This window comes from Callorhinus ursinus, unplaced genomic scaffold (assembly GCF_003265705.2).
Source record: "Callorhinus ursinus isolate GAN/ISIS: 27379988/994484 unplaced genomic scaffold, GSC_fseal_2.0 scaffold1, whole genome shotgun sequence".
Lineage (NCBI taxonomy): Eukaryota > Metazoa > Chordata > Mammalia > Carnivora > Otariidae > Callorhinus > Callorhinus ursinus.
In genome coordinates this window covers 10,599,581-10,617,774 of record NW_027397063.1, presented here as the reverse complement: position 1 = coordinate 10,617,774, position 18,194 = coordinate 10,599,581, and the positions used below count along the sequence as shown (strand labels likewise).

Sequence of the window (18,194 nt, the reverse complement as noted above, 5' to 3'; positions counted from 1 at the left end):
GGGCAGAGGGAATTTTTTTTTTTTTTAGATTTATTTATTTATTCTAGAGGGGGAGAGAGAGAGAGTGAGCATGATGGGGGGAGGGGCAGAGGGAGACAGAGAATCCTCAAGCAGACTCCCCACTGACCGTGGAGCCTGATGCAGGGCTTGACCCCAGGAAGCTGAGATCATGACCTGAGCTGAAATCAAAAGTTGGACACTCAAGCTGTATTACAAAGCTGTAATCATCAAGACAGTATGGTAATGGCACAAAAACAGACACATACATCAACAGAACAAAAGAGCCCAGAAATGGACCCTCCACTCTATGGTCAAATAATCTTCGACAAAGCAGGAAAGAATATCCAGTGGAAAAAAGCCAGTCTCTTCAACAAATGGTGTTGGGAAAATTGGACAACCACATGTGGAAGAATGAATCTGGACCACTTTCTTACACCATATACAAACATAAGCTCAAAATGGGTGAAAGACCTAAATGTGAGATGGGAATCCATCAAAATCCAAGAGGAGAACACAGGCAGCAACCTCTTTGACCTCGGCTGCAGCAACTTCTGGCTAGACATGTCTCCAAAGCAAGGTCAACAAAAGCAAAAATGAACCACTGGAACTTCATCAAGATAAAAAGCTTTTGCACAGCAAAGGAAACAGTCGACAAAACCGAAAGACAACCAATAGAACAGGAGAAGATATTTGCAAATGACATATCAGATAAAGGGTTAGTATCCAAGATCTATAAAAAACCTACCAAACTCAACACCCAAAAACCAAAAAAATCCAGTCAAGAAATGGGCAGAAGACATGAACAGACATTTCTCCAAAGAAGACATACAAATGGCCAAAAAACACATGAAAAAATGCTCAATATCACTTGGCATCAGGGAAATACAAATCAAAACCACAATGAGATACCCCCTCGTGCCAGTCAGAATGGCTAAAATTAACAAGACAGGAAACAAAAGATGTTGGAGAGGATGTGGAGAAAGGGGAACCCTCCTAAACTGTTGGTGGGAATGCAAACTGGTGCAGATACTCTGGAAAGCAGTATGGAGGTTCCTCAAGTTAAAAACAGAGCTACCCTACGACCCAGCAACTGCACTACTAGGGATTTACCCAAAGGATACAAACACAGTGATCCAAAGGGGACCTGCACCCCAATGTTTATAGCAGCAATGTCCACAAGAGCCAAAATATGGAAAGAGCCCAGATGTCCATCGATAGATGAATGGATAAAGAAGAGGTGGTGTGTGTATACACACACACACACACACACACACACACACACACACAGTGGAATCAAAAAGAATGAAATCTTGTCATTTGCAATGACGTGGATGGAACTAGGAGGTATTATGCTAAGTGAAAGAAGTCACTCAGAGAAAGACAAATACCGTATGATTTTAGCCATATGTGGAACTTAAGAAACAAAACAGATGAACAGATGGGAAGGGAAGGAAAAATAAAATAAGATGAAAATAGAGAGGGAGGCAAACCATAAGATATGCTGAACTCTAGGAAACAAACGGAGGAGAGAAGGTGGGTGGGAAGATGGGGTAAACTGGGTGATGGGCATTAAGGAGGGCACATGATGGAACGAGCACTGGGTGTTATATGCAACTGATGAATCACTAAATTCTACCCCTGAAACTCGTAATATATTATATGTTAACTAAATTGAATTTAAATAAAGAATTAAAAAAAAAGAGTCGGACGCTTAACTGACTGAGTCACCCAGGTGCCACCCTATCAATGGAGCAGAAGCTGTTTAAAATGCCGATTTGGGGGAGAACCTATGTGGTCTTCAAGTGATTACTGCACATGGCTGGGATGTCTTGATCTGTGTGTGACTCATGAGACAGCCAGAGTGTGGTGCTATGACATCTTGAAAGCATGAGATCAACTGTACAAAGACACCTTCCACTTCTGTGGCTTTTTCAAATCCATTAGCTCATTTGATACCTACAGCAATCGTTATCATGGGATTCCTACTCCATTGACAGTTGAGCAAACGGGGACATCCCTTTTGAGAAATACAGTTATCAAGTGGCAGAATTGGGATCTGAACCCAAGGATGCTGATTCCTAGTCCAAACATTTTCACTATTCCATGAAAAATTTTATTTTATGGCTGACATGGCTATTTGATTAGTGACTGACATTACAGAAATATATACACATCTATCATCACAAGCATCCTGTTTCTCATTTTTTTGATAGATTTGGAAAACTGATGAATTCAGTGGTTATCTTTTTTTCTTTTTCTTCATAAGAAGGAACCAAGGTAAGAGACTTTCGCCATGGGCCAAGGTCACAGAGCTTCTTGACGGTGGAGGAGCAGGGCTGAAAAGCCAGGTGGTTCCCAGCTGCACAACCATGCACTGCTCCCTACTCTAACTAAGGGAGGCCTACGTGTCACCTCCATTTTGACATCCCACCCTCAAAGTAGTTTCCCCTCTGGACACCCATCTCCCACGTCTTTAGATTTGCCTTTCTCTGGAAGATCTGCATAAATATGACAGCTATGTGAACTGTCATGAGGTTTCACCAATTCTGAGTAAAACTGGATAAGCAGATGTCTTTAGGTTTTGAGCTATGTAAATGGTTGACCAGCAGACTGACTCTGCATACTTAGTCATCCCAAATACCCCTTCTCGTCGACGGTACAGGGACTAGAATACTTCAGCGGCCAAAAGAGAAAGAGCCGTGGAGGATGCTGCCACGTTTCCAACTTGGGAAAAAAAAATTACACACATATTAGCACCAAGTAATGCTGTTCCACAAATCTAGTTTTTATTTTGACCTCCAGAAAACTGGGTCAGTCCTCTCATTTTTAGCCACACTATCGATCTTGAGAATCTCTCATAGTCTCTAAATTCAGACTTCACCTTTGAATCTGGGTTTATTTTTCTTTAGTAGATTCTGGGAGCATAGATTTTAAATGAAGCATGCTTTGTCCATTCATGGTAACAGACTGTCCCTGGAGCACACACAAACATGGCTACGCATCACTTGTGAGAATATTCCCTATCCCAAGTCACATCTCCTGAAGAATCACTTGTCCAGCTTAAGACTAAGGGTACGAGGAAGTCCCTTTTCATTGTAGACAAATTTCCTCTCGACTTTCAAACAACAGAGATCAAACAACTTAGATCTACCAATGGCATCAGTCAGAAATCAAGATAAAAGTCAGTCCGTCTCCATGGCATCTAAAAACAGATTAAAGCATTTCTTCTTCATGTTTACTTGTAGTTTTTGTGCCAGTGTTGTGATCCTATTTCCAACTACCTTAGGAATCTTGGTCCTGCCTGGGTGGTTGGCAGTCTAAGCAATCCTGAGGGGAAAAACCTTCTAAAGTGCAGACCACAAACCAAGCTTACATACTACAGAGACAATCTCTGCAAGCATGCTGTGTTGAGGTAATAATTTGCATATGTAAGTAAGTGTCTTTGTTTTGAGGAAACACACCATGAAGAATTTAGGGGTAAAGGGCCAATATGTCGGTAAGTCACTCTCAAAAAAAGTTTTATGCAATATTTTCAGACTCTCCTTTAAGTCTGGAATTCCATTAAAATAAGAAGCTCACACTGTGGCATTAACACTGTGGTGCCAACTTTGACATGCATCTATCTGGAAATTTCCTCTGGTCGATAAATAGAGGGAAAATGCATATCTGACCATTAACGTAAGCAGATAAAACTATACGTCCTCTGCAAAGTAAAATAAAAACAAATGGGGGCGCCCGGGTGGCTCAGTCGTTTAGCGTCTGCCTTCGCCTCAGGTCATGACCCCAGGGTCCTGGGATGGAGCCCTGCATCGGGCTCCCTGCTCAGCGGGGAGCCTGCTTCTCCCTCTCCCTCTGCTGCTCCCCTGGCTTGTGCTCTCTATCTCTTTGTCTCAAATGAATAAATAAAAATCTTAAAAAAAAAAGAATAAAAATTTTGATGACTCCTCTCCCTTAAACATAAATCAATTATCTCATGTGATTTTTCAGGCGAGGAAACACTTGTCTCTTCACATACTAAAGGAAAAACTGGCTCTCTTGGACTAGTTGAGAGACGTGTACTTTTACTGTTAAACTGAAGGAGTTTCAATGTAATTAAGATTATGAGCAATCTTCTCTTCGAACCTGTCTTTAAAAGAGCCTGGGGGCACCCGGGTGGCTCAGTCAGTTAAACATCTGCCTTTAGCTCAGGTCATGATTCCAGAGTCCTGGGATTGGGCTCCTCGTCAGGCTCTCTGCTCAGCAGGGAGTCTGCTTCTCCCTCTCCCTCTGCTCCTCCCCTGATGGTGCTGTCTTTTGCTCTCTCAAATAAATAAATAAATAAATAAATAAATAAGTCTTTAATAAATAAATAAAAAGAGCCTAACCCCTCTAGCATAGCGAGGACTTCACGTGCTTCCTCTTTTATATAAAAATGTGACATTTGGTAGTAATTACAAGAATAACACAAATTCGGTGCAAAAATAAAAAACAACGCAGAAAACAAAAGAAATCATGATACTTCACTTGCGATCCCACCACCAAGACAGCCAAGAGTCACGCTGTCTTTTTTTTTAATAGTCTTTTGTAAAAATAGTTTTGCCCTTTACAGGATTATTTCAAATCTTCGATCACCACTTTATCATCTAATTGTTAGGACTGTGGTCATGGAGAGAGCATTGTGTGAGGCTGCCGGAGGGGGCCGGAGGGGGCTGGGTGGCGCTTGGAATCAGACCCATCAGGTCTGAGGACATAGACATGGAGGCACGGGGAAGAATCTCCCTCTGGTTTCATTCCCCAGTACGCACTTCGCAATTTTTCTGGTAGGCTCTTCTGCATAGCTTGGGCTGGGATTTGCTCTATCAGGGGTCAGTATCACATTTCATTTTTAAAAAACTACTACTGCTTTCAGTGAGGACAAGGAAGTAAAATGAGAAAGGTTATTTTCTGAAAAGATATTGAAACGACAGTTTTATGGCTCTTGCATTTTTATAAAGGCCAAGTCATTCTGGCAACTGCACACAATCCGAGCTCATACTCTCCTGGAGCCTTCACTGCTGGTGTCGGGGTGTCTGAGCATCCACCCATAACATCCCCTTCTTTCCACCTGAGTTCAGAACCAATTAAGAGGGGACAAGTAGAGATGAAAACAACACCTTTACTTCTGATGAAGGCCAGGCCCTTATTAACCCACATGCTTTCTTTGGGGAGTGAGTCACATATAGGGCACATGGCTTGTCACTGCACACAGGAGAGGGAGTCTGAGGGATGCCCCTACAACCGTGTCCTGTCCAACCTGCACAGTGCAAGCGGTAATCCTGTCTGATCAGCACCCTTTCCCAGACTTGTGAGAGATGCCTTTCTTGCCCGGGTAAGAGATATCCTGGGGGTGGACCAAGAGAATGGGACACAGTGCCCCTCTCAAGAGCTAGCAATCATTCTCTGCTGTATGCTGAAGAAAGTGCATTCTAATTGACTCATACCCAGTAAATACTTCCTTGATGGAATTCTATATTTACAAGGCTGTAAAGTAAGGCATGTTAGCTCATGGTAGAGGGTATGATTTTCAACATTCATAAATAATTAATTTCACTCAAAGAGCCTAAAGATTTATGCTGACAGTTATAACGGTAATAGGCAAGTGTGGATAAGATCAGTGCAAATACACACACACACACACACACACACACGTCTCATGAGACGAGGGAGGAAGAGATCCTGTTCCTCTGGACAGCACACCATGTTTGTATACATGATAGCTCATTTGAAATGCATGTTTATGCAGATCAAAAAAACCCACGTTAGTCCTGTATTTTTTTTTTTCAATATAAATGGATCCTCCTGTTACATTATTGTATCCACTCTTTTTTCTTCTGGCTTCCAGGGTTTATCGATATTAAGGTTCTTCATCCTCAGATTCTCTAAAGAGTACTTCAGATATTGAGGTACTTCTTCACATGTAACAGTGAGCAGTGACGTGAGAGAAAAATGGGAGACAAGCCTTGATGAGCCCTTCCTTCCTTCTTTCCTTTCTTTCTTTCCTCCTCCTTTCATTTCTTCCTCTAGTTAATAAATATTTAATGGACGTGAGCATCTATCATGTTGTCAGGCACAGGAGATACAGCATTGAACAAAACAGAAAAGGCTCCTTTCTCAGGGTGATTCTTTCTCATCCCAGCCAAGAAGCCCCCAGGGATGAATGTGTACCAGCACCGAGTGGCAGCTTCCAACGGGTCTAAGTGAATTTAAGGATACAGTACCCGGGCTCACTCATCTCTCCACGGTAGTCAATATGCCTGATTCTTTGTCCACTGAAGAACTGCCAGTCCTGTATGTTCTTCTGCACACTGACCTATTTATTTATGTTCTCTTTAACACAAAACTCGCTCTGTGCTAAACATTTCTAGAACAGCAATGGTCCTTCCTCTTCCGATTAGCTGACACGAACCATTGCTCAACAATGTATGGGGAAACCGAGCCTGGAGATGGAACATACTTGGCACCTGGGACTTGGAGACAGATGGAAAGTGTCTGTCTTAGGGAAGCATCAACAGTGCAGAGGAGTGGGGAAGCTGAAAGAACTCACTTGAAGGAAGATAACCGGAAGCCAAGAACAATAAAAGCATTTTATCATTAATTGATGAGCTCATTCATTTAGCTGCCTGTTGGGCAATCCTATCCTGTTCCAGGCCACTGCAGGAAACAGCTAAGGCAATGTCTTTATACTCGGAGCTCATGGCCTAGAGGAAAGATGGGCACAAAAGTAATTCCCTACAGCTGCTACGGGAAGGGGGACGGAAAGAGCGAGAAAGAAACAAGCACGGATTTTCCGGCGGGAGACCCTGAGTGTTGTTGCTCCCGAGGAGACACTGCTGTCCTGGGAGATTCAAGTGCTTGCACTGAGGGACAGTGAAGGGGTACTGCCCAAAGGTTGGGGCTTTTTCGTCACAAGGTAAGTATAAAGGAAGCAGCTTAGATAGAAGCCAGGGGTTTTGGTTTGTGGAACAAAAAGAGGAAAGGAACATGCTGACTAGGTGTGTATAATGCATAAAATCCAGAATATGGGAATTCTATAGGCTCTGCTGATACCTGCAGTTCATTTACAGGTAACTGTAAAGAAAAGAAAGGCATGGAGGGGACACCTGGGGATTATAAGATACTTGAGAGACACGTCAAAAACGGGGGCAGGCTGGACACTAGAATGATAAAACCAGGAAGATTTTTAAGGAAGTGATACAAGGAAGAACAGTGCTATTCTGATGGGGGAGGGGAGGCAGAGGTTGTGAGTGGGACAGGGCTGAGGAGCTACTGGGGAGTTATGAGTATTTTTATTCTTTTTTTTAAGGATTTTATTTATTTGAGAGAGAGAGAGGGAGAGGAGTGTGGGGAGGGGCAGAGGGAGGGAGAGAGAGAGAGAGAGAGAGAGAGAGAGAGAGAGAGAGAGAGAGAAGTAGGCTCCTTGCTGATCAGGAAGCCTGACGCAGGGCTCGATCCCAGGACCTTGGAGAACACGACCTGAGCCGAAGGCAGACATTAACTGACTGAGCCACCCCTGATATTTTTATTCTTGACTGGAGCTGTATCTATCAGAAGAACAGATATGGGGAGTAAGACAAGTTCTCCTCAGACATGTTTGCAATATCCCAACATATCATGGCCACTTGAAATGTAAGCCTTGAGAGCTCATGTCCATGCGGACACAGCCCAAAGGGAAGCACTGATAGGAAAATGGGAGTTCTCCAGATTCTAGCAGAATTTTGCAGGTGTTTTGGGGAAAAAGCCCATATTAGAATCCCCAAAAGGGGTTTATCGTATACTAAATTCTGTCGTATAATAAACATGCCACCCACAATGAAGTACCATGTCCCAGCTAAAAAGCCTCTACAGTGTCGAACTGGAGTGCCTGACAATAACATCAGGTAGGTAGCTATTGTTAAGAACTACAAGGAGCAACCTATTTCTTATCCAAATAGACGGTTATAGGTCTTTTTCCCCCTTACATCACTTCCATATCAACATCCGTTAGATGTTAAAAAAAAAAAAATCAACCTCATTTTTTTATTCTGCAAAGAACAAAGAGAAAATTGTGTAGGAGATGAAACATAAAGTAGACCCAACGCTTTTGCTCATTAACTTCGGATATGCTTTCCTTTTAGACGATGATGTGAGATGGGCCAGCTCTGCTTTCAAGTTACCTAATGAATCATTATTCCTCGTACCAGAAGGTGGATTCTATTGAGCATGTTGGAAAATTAGCCCAGATGGCCACTTTCCCAGTTGCCTGAGACAACCGCCTTCCATGATGTACAGCTTGCAACCCCACATGGGAAACCTCGCCCTGCTATTTCCTTCTTAAATGGTTTCTAATCTCCACACTTCCTAGACCCAGCACTAGACCTCAGCCAAGGCCCTGATGCTTTTCCTGTTGAAAATTTACATGGAATGCTAGTAATTTCCTTTCTTTAAAAAAAAATTTTTTTGCTTAAAAATGTTATTTTCAGGGCATCTGGGTGGCAACATTGGGTAACTGTTCGACTCTGATTTCGGCTCAGGTCATGATTTCAGGGTTCTGAGACTAAGCCCCATGTCAGGCTCTGTGCTGGGTGGGGAGCTTGCTTAAGATTCTCTTTCTCAGGGCACCTGTGTGGCTCAGTCAGTTAAGCCTCTGCCTTCGGCTCAGGTCACGATCTCAGGGTCCCGGGATTGAGTCCTGCATCGGGCTCCCTGCTCAGTGGGGAGTCTGTCTGCCACTCCCCCTGCTTATACTTTCTCTCTCTATCAAATAAGTAAATAAAATCTTAAAAAAAAAGATTCTCTTTCTCCATCTCCCTTTGCCCCTCTCCCCCAACCTCTCCCTCTCTTAAAAAAAAAAAAAGTTATTTTCCTCTCAGCATAGTTAATTAAACCTTTCCTATCCTCCAGTGTGCTCTGAAAAAGTCTCAACTCAAACTAAAACAAAACAAAAACAAAAAAGAGACTTCACCTCAAATTATGACACATTTTATGAAAAGTTATCAGTTTGGTCTGAGATTGCTACTCTTTACATAATCAGATTTAAAAATGTAACTACCTTTCTCTGAATACATAATATTAAAACATGGTCATCTTCAAAAATATGTAATTCATTCACTTTAAAATTTAGAGTCCTCCATACTAACTCCCATAGTGCTCCAACAGCTTTTCTTTTCTTAGTGTGATGTAAGCAATCTTTATTTGAATATATTTTAAGCTTCAACAACAAATTAAAAAATGATTCACATGATGGTGCATTTATACATGTCTTTTCATCTTCCAAGTGCAGTAAACATTAATTATCCCTGGTTAATTAAAACAACCATGGTTTACAAATTTACCCATTAATCAGCCTCAAGCAAATGCAAAGCATTTAAAGCTTTTCATAATTTGAACCAATTAAATATGGAAATTATTTTTTTTTAAATGAAGAGATCATAAATTTAAGACACGCAGCCCTTTGACTTAAATTTGATAGTATTTTAGAAAGAAAGTTGGACAGTTTTTTGGATTCATCAAAATCAGGGGAAAGAAAAATAAAACTGCTTGGTATGGGTTGAATTATCTTTTCCTTAAAGATATCTTGAAGCCCTCATTCCCCAGTACCTGTGAAAATGACTCGATATGGAGAGGGTCTCTGCAGATATATTCAGGTAAAGACGAGATCATACTGGAATAAGACAGGCCCTCGATCCAGTATGGAAGTAGGGGAGACCCTCCTGGAGTTCGGGTGAGCTCTTGATCATTTCGGAGGAGACACACAGAGACAGAGACAAAGGGGAGAATGCTAATGTGAAGGCAAAGGCAGAGACTGGAGTATCTACGAGCCAAACACTATCCAGGATTGTCAGTGACACCAGAAGCCAGCGAAAGGAATGGAAGAGATTCTACCCTAGAGCCTTCAGAGAGCGCATGACCTTGTGGACACCTTGATTTCGACTTCTGGCCTCCAGAATGATGAGACAATACATTTCTGTTGTTTTAGGCCACCCAGTTTGCTGTAGTTAGTGATGGCAGCCCTAGGAAACCAAAACACCACCCATAAGATGAATATTAACCATTCGCAAATATGATAACCATTTCTGGCTATAGAGTCATCACACTGGAATAGAATGTGGTTTCTTCCTGAGCCCTTTACTCCAGGCTGCGATAGGAAGACTGGGGAGAAGAATAAAGAACTCTTATCATCTAATAGTCTCATCTGATTAGTGCAGGGATGCTTCCCCCTGAATAGCAGCATGTGGTTCAGTGGTGACCTAATGGCTCCTTCATTTCAGCAACTCTCTTCCCATCTACAGAAGACACCAACCACTTTCCTTTCTTGACCATCAATGTCTGCATGCCTTACCCAGATAAGGCCAAAGGAATTTTGGATACCAGTGTCAACTCTTAAGCTCAGTGAGGAAGTGGAAGGGTTTCAGTTTCAAATACCCTGGAAACACAAAGGTTATGCCATATCCTCTCTAAGAAGCCAGAAGCTGAGCTGTCCCTGGCAGCGTAGTGTGTGGCAAATGCCTGGCACGTTTCAGGTTTCCAGCATGACGAAAACACCACCATCTCTAATGACAAAACAGAGTCTGCCACCATACCTCCATTCGGCAACTAAACAGAGAAGCTGGGACAGCTGGAGTCCATCTCCCGCGCTGAGCTTATCAGTTTCAATTTAAAATTCACATTTGACCAGCTGGATCTTGAAAAAAAGATTCTGTAGCCTCTTTATTCTTGTATGACATATAGATGAGTGGAATAGAATATTTTATAAAGTAGCATTTTAATAGCAACTTCAAGGTTCTCTGTGACCTTGTGGGTCAAGACAGGAGGAAAATATGGCTTCCAATACCCAGTTATGGACTATATCACGCTACATACTTTGTTATACTATCTGGTCTCTCCTTCTGCTTTCACATGGGGAATGTTTGGCTTTAGTCACTCAGAGACAAAATTAAGAGTGTGTGGATAAATTAGTGAAAAACAAATGTTAAAACCCCACCAAATCTTTCCAAGTGAAGTGTATGCTTTTTACATACCGAAGAGATCCTGTATTTGAAATTCATAAAGGGGGAGTGGAAGCCGCCAAAGGGAACCTAGTTCCAATGATTTAGGGTACAGAAGCAGGAAAAATATCTTCCATGGTCTCCCCTGAGTTTCTGAAGATAAGGAACCCATGTCAACTTAAGAAGATGAGGTCTGAGGAATGCTGAAGAGGGAGGGTACACTGGATGTATCCAAAAGCATGGGTTAGTCAAATGTTACAGACTGAACCACTGCCCCCCACCCCCCACCCCAAAATCATATGTTGAAGCCTTAATCCCCAGTGTGACTGTATTTGGAGACAGGGCCTTTAAGAAGGTCATTAAAGTTAAATGAGGTCATAAGGATGGGGCCCTGTTCTGATAGGATTGGTGTCCTTTAGAAGAGGAAGAGACACCAAAGATCTGTCACTCTGTCGGAGAAAAGGCCACGTAGGGACAGAGCAAGAAGGCAGCTATCCACAAGCCAAGGAGAGAGACTTAAGGAGATCCTAAAGTAGTAAAGACCTGATCTTGGATTTCCAGTTTCCAGAACTGTGGAAAAAAACAAAAAACAAAAAACCATTTCTGCTGCTTAAGCCACCTGGTCTGTGGAGTTTTGTTATGGAAGCCTGAACTCACTAAGACACTCACCTCATCACAGCCAGATAAAAGAAAAAGCAAAGGTCAAAACAACTTTCTCTAAGGCACTTTTGTTTCTTTTTCTTTTTGTGTTTTTAAAGAAAGATGATAGCCAAAGATGAGAGAAGTAGTATAAATTATCAAGGGGTCCCCAGGGGAATTTCTTGTACTCTACCTTTCATAGAGGTGACAAGGAAGTGATTTATTTCAGAGATGACTCAGTGCAGGGTTTGAAAGTACATGTGACCTTTGGAGCTTTTCAATTTTCTTTATTTTTTTATGGCCATTTGCCAAGAAAATTCTCATATACTCCCCTCTGCTACCTTTCTTCACTGCAGGTGGAGAGAAAGGGCCAAATGACAATTTCCCTATGTGTCCAGGACATTTCCAGGTATGTGGTCTCTTCTCTTTGCGGAAAATGAGGAGATGGTATGTGATTTCTTTTTTTTTTTTTAAATTTGATTTCATATGGATTTTTTTTTTAGATTTTATTTATTTATTCATGAGAGACAGAGAGAGAGACAAAGAGAGAGAGGCAGAGGGAGAAGCAGGCTCCCCGCTGAGCAGGGAGCCCGAAGTGGAACTCAATCCCAAGACCCTGGGATCATGACCTGAGCCGAAGGCAGACGCTTAACCATCTGAGCCACCCAGGCTCCCGATGGTATGTGATTTCTATGCCCAGCCACCACACAAGATACTTTAAGAAGCAAAGGAATATAATTTGCTTTCCTGTGTAACCTGCAAAATACGTATACCACTGCTTAACAGAGTGAGTCGCCTCTCAGGTTTGTCACCTGGAGGTGGTTCTCAGCACACCCTTTCCTGGTAATTTTTTTGTCAATTCCCTGAGAAAGACACATTAAGCTCTCTGACAATCTGAGCTAACACTAAGCTGACAATCCTCCAAGAGTAAGCTTTTACTGTTTGTCATCTCCGATGCTGACAACTCCAAGCGTATTTTGTCAATTTTCCCTTCACTCCTTATTACAATAATATCACTCTGAATTTGAAGAGAGCCTAAATGGATAATTTCTTTAAGTAAAATGTCACCATCGATAACAGCAAATGAAGAATCTACAGAGGGAAGAAAAGGTTTTGATAGAGTAGTAGATTCACGATTTCTGGAAGGAACACAAAAAGAAATAAATGGGGGAAAACGTTATGAGAGATGACGTTTTCTGACTGCAGCTTATGGCAATCCTTTTTCGTAGCTAATAAGAAGTCTTAGTTTGGATAAATAAGACCATCAGCTCTGTCACACCTAAACAAATTCTCAATGAGGTTAGTAATGCCTCACTTTCACATTTTATAGTCACAGCATTAGAAATCCATGTGGCAAAAAAAAAAAAGAAATCCATGTGGCCTATTTACCAGGCTATATTAATTTTCAGTGACAACAATGGCCGTTCTTCCATGTTCAAGACCAGCACAAACTGTAATCTAAGGCTGTAAGAATCCTTACATTTTTGCTATTTCACATAAGCAAGACTTCTGAATATTTAAAAGTCACCTGGGGAGGTAAGCAAAATGCAGCTTTCTGAAGGTCAGAGGTGGGGCCCAGGAATGTGTATTTTCCACAAGAATTCCTCCATATTACTGAGCTTCGATTGGCCCCAAGAACACATTAAGAACCTACGGCTTTCAGAATAACATTTTCCATGGGGAGTGTGTTGGATGAACTCTCAGATGCCCTTCAAAGGCTTACAGCAACCAGGCTGAGGACATCAGCAAATGCCAGTAGTCTTTTCTTTTTATTGGCTGATGGCACAAAGCTGCAGGAATCCTGCAAAACAGTGAGGAAAGCTCAAGCTAGGAGGAAAGCTCAAGCTAGGAGCCATGGGTCACTCAGCTCACCACACTAGCCTGCTCTATTAGTGGGCTGTTCCAACGACTTCAGGCTCCAGCCCAGATGCACAAGGCCTTACAGACAACCAGCACACTCAGACTCAATCTCCCACAGAGGGCTCCCAATTCTGTCCTAATGGGACTATTCTTTTAAAAAGCATATTTGTTCACACCCACGTACGTGAAGGCCTGCTCTGATTTCCGAAGGGCTCTGGCAAGACATACTGAAACCCTTGGCCCTTGGCTGTTTTTATAGCACATTCACGGACGCTAATTTTTTTTTTTTTTTTTTTTTTTTAGATTTTATTTATTTGACAGAGAGAGACACAGTGAGAGAGGGAGCACAAGCAGGGGGAGTGGGAGAGGGAGAAGCAGGCTTCCCACTGAGCAGGGAGCCTGATGCGGGGCTCGATCCCAGGGACCCAGGCGCCCCATGGATGCTAATTTTGATCAAGCCACTAAGTCACCCAAACCCTTAGTCTGAAAATCGTGATTCCACGATTCTGTTCCTTTGAAGAGGTATAGACAGCAGTGTGGATGCAGGTCCATACCATCAAAGAGATCTAGGAAAGCAAAGTCTCTTTCATATCATCATACAACATCTGACTTACATATGGACTCCATGATAATCAACAGAGAGGCTGTTTAGGACCCCACCTTTTTTGATAACTGGGGTTTAGTAAATTCACAGACAGCCTTGCCTTCATTTCTCTTATAGCTAAAGGAAACTTAGATATTTCTTGAAACAGCTTCCTTTTTCTCTTTCCCTCATGATAACTGACATTGCCAACAGGAGTTTGGAAACTGTTCAGTTTGATGCTTAGCAGAAAATTGAGGGGCTGTTCCTGTCATTGTTACTATCCTTAAAACACTTAAATTTGGTTGGTTTGCTCCAAGTGTTTATTCTCAATATTAAAAAAAGAGAAATTGCTAAGAACTTCTGGAACTCATTTTGACTGATATCAACTACCCCCACCCTAATAGAGAGGATAGCAATAGTGTATTAGAAAGTTATTTCCTTCCTTTTTACCAGAATTACAGAGAAACTGAGAGCTCTAGGGTGACCACAGAATTTATATAAAATCCTGGGAGAAGAAAATAGAGATGAGCTAACGTTCACTGATTATTTAGACTTGTGGCTTAGACCATTTCCACCTAAGTTTGTTGTAAAGACAGGCATTTGTAATTCCTTATACTTAAAAATCTCCTTCAGGAGACACAAATGCATGAGATTTGATTCATACCCTCAAAGAGCTTATACTTAGGATGGGGCTATTAGTTGATATGTACACATCAAAGCAATAGTAGACACGTCATATACAAAATCTATGATCAGAGGGCGGGTGCTTTGTGTTAATCAAAGATTTAAAAAGGGAGAGGACATGAGAGTTGGGGTTTTGAAGGAGCAATAGGATCTCAACAGGCCAAGACTGGGCATGGGTGCCGCAGACGGATGGAACAGGATCAATAAATGTATCCGGGGCCGTAGGTATACTATCAGCTTTACCGGAATGAAAGGAGTTAGTAGTATCTGCTTTGGCTGTCCATGGTTATTTTGAGGACCAAATGAGTCTTTAAGAGAGCCAAAGGCAACCAAGTACAGAAGGTAAACGTACAAAAAAGACCCAAAAATCTTTTTCTTTCTTCTTCTGTTCCTTCTTCTAGGTACATCTGAGGGGCGACCCATGAACTGTGCTCGCACAGTCATGAACACGACCCCTGCCCTGGCTTGGGAGACAGCCTAATGATGTGTATGATTTGAAGGGCTTCAGCCGCTGACATTCACAGAGCTAAAACCTTTCTGTCGGATCCCTCACAAATGATTAAGCCCTGGCTGCAGATTATTACCTTATGCTTTCTGAGAAATCTGTGCTTGTTCTGCGTGGAAAAAATCTAATGGCAATCATATACGAGAAGGGATGGCAGTTGTCATTTTTCGTATGTTGGTATATGATTTCTAAGCAAACAGAGAGTACAAGTGTGACAAAAAAATCCTGCAAAATGAACAATGCAGCTGATTTTTATGTCCTTTATAAACGCCCCAACACTGACTTAAGTATTCAAGGGTGTTGAGTCTTTGAGCTTTGGAACCATCTTTACTGAGTCGTATCTGCTAAAAGGGGGCCATTTTTTTTTTAAAGATTTTATTTATTTATTTGAGAGAGAGAATGAGAGAGAGAGAGAGAGCATGAGAGGGGGGAGGGTCAGAGGGAGAAGCAGACTCCCCGCTGAGCAGGGAGCCTGATGTGGGACTCGATCCCGGGACTCCAGGATCATGACCTGAGCTGAAGGCAGTCGCTTAACCAACTGAGCCACCCAGGCGCCCTAAAAGGGGGCCATTTTCAAAGAAAAGTTGTGGAAGGGGCACCTGGGTGGTTCAGTTGGTTAAAGAATCTGCCTTTGGCTCAGGTCATGATCCCGGGGTCCTGGGATTGAGTCCCATGTCGGGCTCCCTGCTCAGTGGGGAGTCTGCTTCTCCCTCTCCCTCTTCCTGATGCTCCCCCTGCTTGTGCTCTCTCTCTCTCTTTCTGTCAGATTAATAAATAAATAAATAAAATCTTTTTTTTTTTTTTTTTAAAGCTGAATAAATAGCTCTCTGCACCCAGTTTTGTTTAGCTTGGCCTTAGCAGGGACACAGAACAAATACCAGTGGATACAGAGACATCAGAGTGGAGTCGGTCTTCAGTCTTACTGACCAGATGTATGATGCGGCACATCCTGGTTGCTCTGAGCCTATAAAACGATGCAGTTGAGCCAGCTGAAAGCTAAGGTTCCCTTCTCTAATAATTTTCAGTGAGTGATGGTGCAAGTAAGGAATGGCTGTCAGATGCTTCTACCCAATACCAAGAGACATGGCAATCAACATCTCTCAGCTTAATGAGTGCAGCCTCCTTCCCAACTCCACTTCCCCAAAGTCTCCCCAGGCAGATTCTAAGTAGGAAAGATTGTGCCCCATACCTGCAATATATCTGAGCACAGAATCTGGAAAATGGTAGGTGTTTAATAAATACTCATTAAGATCCAACATCTTTGATTAATTCTTGCATCCCTTTGCTAGTCACGATAGCAAATATATATGTGTCCTTTTCTTTTATGGTCGTAAAAAACACATAAACATAAACCTTACTATTTTAACCATTTTTAAGTGTACAGCTCATTGGCTTTAAACACATTCACAATGTTGTGAAACCATCACCACCATCTTTTTCCAGAACTTATTTTTATCTCCCCAAACTGAAACTCTGTGCCATTAAACCCGAACTCCCCATTCCCTCAGGACCTGACAACTATTATTCTACTTTCAGTCTCTCTGAATTTATTACTCTAGATGCCTCTAGTCAACCTCTAGTTATAAGTGAAATAAAAAAAATAGGGGATGCTTCATAAATTTGCATCTCATACTTGGGTAGGGGCCAATTTAATCTTTTCTGTATTGTTCCAATTTTAGGAGATGTGCTGAAGTGCGCACCACAGATACACCTCTGAAACCTTCTGGTACTGCTTATGAATTCTTTGAGCAGTGACTGAGAACTAAGGTGTTTGTTAGTGATATCTGAATGGCAATGATAATGGTAGTTTCCTTTTTATTTGATAAAATCTGTTTGATAAGAGAGAACTATAACAATTTAAAAATTGTAACTATTAACTATAACAACAAAGTTTCATATATGAAAATTTTAGAAAACCACTTACTGGAATTATTGGAACTTACAGCAAGAAGCATGTGTTATTAGGTCATAGTCTTTAGGTAAAGAAAACAGTTTTAATGTAATACAGAAAGGTCACATTATGAATGATTAATGCTTTCACATCCAGTTACATACATAATACTTTTCTTATGGTGCGCATCATATCAAAAAGAGCATGTTTGGCAACTTTCCTTTCTATCACATATACTGACTAGCAGTTGAGAGTAAACCCATTTTAATTCTTTCAAGTCTTAGTAATCAACAAGACGAGGGTAGGCTTTTGGGAGAAGAGTGACTAATTCAGAATTCTGAACAGCAATCTTTCTTTCGACCTCCCCCAACCCTTGCCCCAAACCCAGAAAGTGAAATGTGGTTTGCTTCTAGAGTTTCCTAAATAAAAACAATATGAAATGCTAATAAGTATAATCATTTTAATAAGATATGTTCCCTCCTGTACTCCCAGCCCTCCACTGCTCATGCCCCAGGAAGTTCCTTCATAACTTGGCAAAGCTTCAGAAGCACTCATTCTTGCCCCAGAGTTACTGCGTCACTATTACAGCCTCGGAAAGAGAGGAGGTGAAAAGTTTGCCAAGTTCCAGCCGGCTCAGGCTATTGCTTCTGAGAGGCATGAAACTTCAGCTGCCCCTTCTTCCTTCTCTAAGATAACAATATCTATGATCTCTGGGCGTCTTAGGACCAGGTTTACCAAGTTCAGTGTGAAAGAGGAAGCTGAACACATGGTTTTTCTCTCTGCTCTCAGGAGATGGGCAGGCTCATCTAAGTACCACCCAAACCAAGAGCAAAGACAGAGGCGTGCACGAGCCAATACAAGGGGTCACCATTTACTGTTTCAAAGACACAGGAAGATTTAACTCATGTTTTAATAAGCATATGTAAATGAGTAATATTTATAAAAAATTAAACACATCAAATAGGCTATTTTAAACCCACTGTCTTATGTCAATACATCTATGAACAATAGTTGAAATTAAGTAACACCCCGGCCTTGGCCCTTTGACCA

At 41.8% G+C, this 18,194-nt stretch overlaps 1 protein-coding gene, 1 long non-coding RNA gene and 1 other non-coding gene across 8 annotated transcripts in view; 1 reads left to right on the top strand and 2 right to left on the bottom strand.

Moving 5' to 3' along the window:
* The window catches only part of LOC141372590 (uncharacterized), a 40,087-nt gene extending 24,654 nt beyond the window's left edge, over positions 1–15,433 (top strand). Inside the window, exons 2-3 of the long non-coding RNA XR_012377884.1 lie at positions 11,978–12,030; positions 15,150–15,433. This is a non-coding gene — a long non-coding RNA (uncharacterized lncRNA). The remainder of the gene's footprint in view (positions 1–11,977; positions 12,031–15,149) is intronic.
* APP (amyloid beta precursor protein) overlaps positions 1–18,194 on the bottom strand; it is a 265,110-nt gene that overhangs the window by 35,078 nt on the left and 211,838 nt on the right. The gene's annotated exons all lie outside the window — the stretch shown is intronic.
* On the bottom strand, positions 16,850–16,953 carry LOC112834478 (U6 spliceosomal RNA). The gene has a single exon (XR_003210917.1). It is a non-coding gene; the product is annotated as a U6 spliceosomal RNA (small nuclear RNA).